Here is a 5,950-nt window from a genome sequence, read left to right on the forward strand (position 1 = left end):
TAAATGCAAATTAAAACCAAGAAGAGATATCACTATACAACTACTAGAAGAGCTAAAATGAAAAATGCTGACAAAGTGCTGACAAGGATACTGAACAAATGAGCCCCTATGTTGCTGGTAAGAATGCAAAATGGTACAAGCACTCAGTAAAAGAGATTGGAACTTTCTTAACAAGTTAAACTTATAGGTGCCACACCACTCAGCAATCCTACTTCCAGGTATCTGTCCTATATAAATGAAAACTTTTGTTTATACAAACACCTGCACACAATTATTAATAGCAGCTCTATTTGTAATTATCAAAGATTGAGAATGATCCAGATGTCACTGAAGGGTGAATGGATAAACAAACAGTAGAATATCCACATAATGGAATGCTTCTTAGAACTTGAAAGGAACAAATGATTCCTACAGACAACATCTTGGATGAATTTCAAAAGCAATATGCTGAGTGAGTGATGCTAGTATCGAAAGGTTACATACTATACAATTCTACTAATATGATATTCTGGGTAAGACAAGGCTATAATGTTTGTTGCCAGGGGTAATGCAATGATTCTGTGACCTGAGGATAGTGATGTTGGTTACACGAATCTCTATACTTGTATTAAAACTCATATACCTTACACACCAAAGCAGATTCAGTTTTGTTTCCAAATCATATTAATCCCAGTAATCTTCTGAGCATTACTGTTGCTGAAACTTGACCTCTGATCACCAGCGCTGAATAGAAATGTGGAGAGAGATTTGGGTGAAGTAGAAAAGTGTAGCTTTTATTGTTTTACCAGACAAAGGGGCTAATGCTCTCAGGACTGTGTGACCCATCCTGTGGGTGTAGCAAGGAGTTTTATACTGTTCAAGGAGCAGGGTGTCATGAGCTCATGGCCGATTCTTGGATTGGTTGGCACCAAGGTGAGGTTTCCAGCATAATCAGTCTTCTGGTTTCAACTAGTCTAGGGTCTGTGTTCTTGGGGTCAGGAGTTTTCATCTGGAGGAGGTCTGCTTCTTGTAAAAACAACTTTGGAATGTATGTCAGGCCTTTAACTATATCTTTCAGGGAGCTGTGAGTTTGGTGATTCTGCTGTGTGCAGATTTATAGTCTAAATTGTTACTAGTTCCCAAGCCCAACAGCTATTCTTTGTCTCTACATCTTCACATTTCCCAAATATTAACCCTGGCAAATATTTTGTAACATTCTCTTTTCTAACATAATCTTCTTCAATTAATATAATGACTTCTCATAAGATACTTTTTCTAGTCCCTCACCACCCTGATTATTCTAACCTTGAACATGCTAGTTTATCAACATTGCTTCTTTGTGTGCTCTACCTGTGCTGTGTGTGCTTAGTCGCTCAGCAGGTTCGGACTCTTTGCCATCCCACGGACTGTCGTCTGCCAGGCTCCTCTTGTCAATTGAACTCTCTGGAGTGGGTTGCCATGCCCTCCTCCAGGAGATCTTCCCAACCCAGGGATCAAATTCAGGTCTCCCGCAATGCAGGCAGATTCTTTACTGTCTGAGCCACCAGGGAAGCCCATGAATACTGGATGGGTAGTCTATCCCTTCTCCAGGGGATCTTCCCGACCCAGGAATTGAACTGGGGTCTCCGGTATTGCAGGAAGATTCTTTACCAGCTGAGCTACCAGGGAAGCCCCAATATATTCCTTTATCTAAACCTAATTCAGCATAACCATTACTTTTATTGTACTTCTGTTAACTAATAAGGCCTAGAAGTTTATTTGCATTTCTCATACTTTGGCCTTTTGTTGCACCTAATTTGCTCAACCTTTTTTTATAAATTAATTAACTTATTTATTTTAATTTACAATATTGTATTGGTTTTGCCATACATTGACTTGGATCCACCATGAGTGTACATGTATTCCCTATCCTGAATCCCCCTCCCACTTCCCTCCCCATCCCATGCTCAATCTTCATGAATAAGATTTTTTGAATAGGCTTTATTATAGCCTATTCAAAACTTATAGATTATGCTTCTGAAAATACATGAATGATTTTTAATTATATGATAAATTCATATAAACAATTAATTGGTTTATGTGTGCTAGAATATGACCCCAATGGTTTGTTTAAATTTCAGAGATATGACTCTTTTTGTAAAATTTTTAGCATCTTTAATAAGTAAACATTCTCCTTCACTTGAATCAGAATCTGATCATCATCCAGAAATGCTTATTTCAATACCTGCCTTTGGAATAATATAGAATAATTCTACTTTTCCATACCACTATCCATTAAATGTTCCAGAACAACTTCAGGACATAGTCATTAAGAATATAAATCATTAAACATAAATTATTACAATTTTATAAATTATTATGTTAAAACTTACTAAGATAAGGATCTTAGTTTATCTACTTGACTCAGAAAATTCATGCTTGTCATAGTATTACATTTGGATTTCATACCTTTTTATGTGTGCTTATGTTTATACTTATTTAGAGTTGACCAAATAAATAATTCTGACTTCATAATGACTCAATTAGAATTTGAGATAATTTTATGTTCATATTTTGCTTAAGAAAGCTGTAAATAACTTATTTTTTATGTATCATCTTCTAAATATTAGCCTTTTCTGTTCATTATCCTCTGTAGTTTCTCTAATACAATAATATCTTAAATATTACAGACCAGTTACCACTGGTATAGTAGGCATAGATTTTTGTTATTTTTGTTTTTTTTTTAACTCATAGCTAAACAGAATACATTTATAGATATTAAAGATGAATAATGCCTCTAAAAACTGAGCTACAAATAGTATGTCATCAGAAACTTTTGTTTGAGAAATAAACATGCATGAATAATTCCATTTTAGCTAGTCAACTTTAATTAAAATGAGTCTTCCATCAAGCTAATTTTTATCATGTTTTCTAAGTAAATGGCAGCATATTTAGCTGCAATTTGGATTACTAATAAATTGATAACATTCTCCTCTATAATTGAGGTTTGGGTTATCTAGTAACTGTTACCTAAATAAATTAATAGTCCTAATTTGTTAAATGGACTTAGAACGGAAGCATTATTAACATATCTGTTGGCAGGGGGATTTATATAAATTTACAACAGCTTTAGAAAATTAAAAGAAAATAAAATATACCTATAATTAAGAAATAAAAAACAATAAAAATGTGTTAAAGCATAAATACTTTGCCTACATTGACAGGAATACATAAACTTTATGGTCTAGTAAAATAGTTGATTTTGTTGGAATGATGAAAATGCAATAGTAGGTTAAGTTCCTGTGAGAAAATACACTCCTCTGGACAATCAATCATTTCATTATATCAGTCACCACTTCTGATTCCTGAAATACACACACATACATCTCACAAGAATCAAGATTGAAGGTTACAACAGAGTATGTATAAAAATGGAAATCAAAACATCCTACTTAGTGAAATATATCCATGCAGTCCAGACTATTGAAATCCTCTGACATGTTAACAAACTGTACAGTCTGAATGTTTGTTTCCTCACCCAAATTCATACATTGAAGCCTTAACCCCAGAAGATTATGGGATTAGGAGGTGGTATTATTCATGTATGGGATAATGTTCTTATAAAAGAGACCACATGGAAATCTCTGGCCCTTTCCTACATGTGAGGACACAATGAGAAGGCACCACCCATGAATCAGGAAAAAAGCCCTTGCCAGACAATACCACGCTAGTGCCATGATCTTGGATTTCTCAGCCTCCAGAAGAGTAAGACATAAACTTCTGTGGCATTTTTGTTATGATGGTCCCAAATAGACTAAGAAATATACCCTCTGTGAATCTAGATAATGAAGTTTATTCTAGTCACATAGCAGAATAAAAAATAACATTAGAATGTGGAGAATTAACATCTATTGAAAATTTAATCTTATTTCAAAACAATCCTAACTTTTTATTCTGAATTGTTAAGAATGTGTGTGTCTGTGTATACATAAATTGTGTTAAAATATATCCCCTGAAATCGCAGTAGACCTTCTGTGTTAAAGTAACTAGCAGATATCTTTAAAAGTTCACATGTTTTGTAGATATTATAGAAAAAGAAAATGCCAGGTAGTTACCAAAACTTAAAAATGCAAGATGAACTTTTGCCTTTATGTAGTCAGCATAGCTGGCTTCTGACCTGGATTTTATTAATAGCTTTAAGGATTTGGATAACTTATTTAATTTAAAAGACCAGATTTCACAGTATAAAATGAAGATGTTTCAGTAATTTTTGCAGTACTTTGCAACTCTAAAATCCTACATTTTATAGTATATTACTTGTGTGATGGTTAACTGTCTTAATTTAATCCATGGACTATGGAAAGTCACTGTTCTTAAAATTCCTTATTGACTATATTCTTAGATATTGATTATATTTTAGATACAAAGATAAGAGCTCTTAAAATTTACCATAAATGTTTCCTCAAATATTTTATTATGATGAATCAAAGAGCTTATTCAAGGGATTAGATCTGGTAGACAGAGTGCCTGAAGAACTATGGATAGAGGTTCGTGACACTGTACAGGAGGCAGTGATATAGACCAGACCCAAGAAAAAGAAATGAAAAAAGGCAAAATGGTTGTCTGAGGAGGGCTTACAAATATTTGTGAAAAGAAGAGAAGCAAAAGGCAAAGGAGAAAAGGAAAGATATAACCATTTGAATACAGAGATCAAAAGAATAGCAAGGACAGATAGGAGAGCCTTCCTCAGTGATCAATGGAAAGAAATAAAGGAAAACAATAGAATGGGAAACACTAGAGATCTCTTCAAGAAAATGAGATACCAAGGGAATATTTCATGCAAAGATCTGCTTAATAAAGGACAGAAATGGTATGGACCTAACAGAAGCAGAAGATTTTCAGAAGAGATGGTAAGAAAACACAGAAGAATTACACAAAAAAGATCTTCACGGACCAGATAATCATGATGGTGTGATCACTCACCTAGAGCCAGACATCATGTTCCAACGTAAAGTCAAATGGGCCTTAGGAAGGATCACTACGAACAAAGCTAGTGGAGGTGATGGAATTCCAGCTGAGATATTTCAAATCCTCAAAGATGATGCTGTGAAAGTGCTGCACTCAATATGCCAGCAAATTTGGAAAACACAGCAGTGGCTACAGGACTGAAAAGGTCAGTTTTCATTCCAATGAAAGGCATCCCAAAGAATGCCTTTCTTTCCATCCCAAAGAAAGCTCAAACTACCGCACAGTTGCACTCATCTCACACGCTAGCAAAGTAATGCTCAAAATTCTCCAAGCCAGGTTTCAACAGTACCTGAACTGAGAACTTCCAGATGTTCAAATTGGATTTAGAAAAGGCAGAGGAACCAGAGATCAAATTGCCAACATCTGTTGGATCATCAAAAAAGTGAGAGAGTTCCAGAAAAAACATCTACTTCTCATGTGTTGACTATGGCAAGGCCTTTGATTGTGTGGATCAAAACAAGCTGTGGAAAATTCAAGAGATGGGAATTCCAGAAAACCTGACTTACCTCCTGTCAGAAATCTGTATGCAGGTCAAGAAGCAACAGTTAGAACTGGAATGGAACAACAGATTGTTTCCAAATCAGGAAAGGAGTATGTCAAGGCTGTATAGTCACTCTGCTTATTTAACTTACATGCAGAGTACATCATGAGAAACACTGGGCTGGATGAAGTACAAGCTGGAATCAAGACTGCCAGGAGAAATATCAATAACCTCAGATATGCAGATGAAACCACACTTCTGGCATAAAGCCAAGAAGAACTAAGGAGCCTCTTGATGAAAGTGAACGATACTGGATGCTTGGGGCTGGTGCACTGGGACGACCCAGAGGGATGGAATGGGGAGGGAGGAGGGAGGGGGGTTCGGGATGGGGAACACATGTATACCTGTGGCGGATTCATTTTGATATTTGGCAAAACTAATACAGTTATGTAAAGTTTAAAAATAAAATAAAATTAAAAAAAA

The 5,950-nt window shown here is 35.3% G+C and overlaps 1 long non-coding RNA gene across 1 annotated transcript; it reads right to left on the minus strand.

Annotated features, from left to right (window-relative positions):
* Positions 1-794: 794 nt before the first annotated feature.
* On the minus strand, positions 795-5,584 carry LOC129642293 (uncharacterized). The gene is made up of 3 exons (XR_008709598.1): positions 5,493-5,584; positions 1,330-1,514; positions 795-1,018 (listed from the first exon to the last, which is right to left on the minus strand). It is a non-coding gene; the product is annotated as an uncharacterized LOC129642293 (long non-coding RNA).
* Between the last annotated feature and the right edge of the window lie 366 nt (positions 5,585-5,950).

Source organism: Bubalus kerabau, chromosome 1 (assembly GCF_029407905.1).
Source record: "Bubalus kerabau isolate K-KA32 ecotype Philippines breed swamp buffalo chromosome 1, PCC_UOA_SB_1v2, whole genome shotgun sequence".
NCBI classification, from domain to species: Eukaryota; Metazoa; Chordata; class Mammalia; order Artiodactyla; family Bovidae; genus Bubalus; species Bubalus kerabau.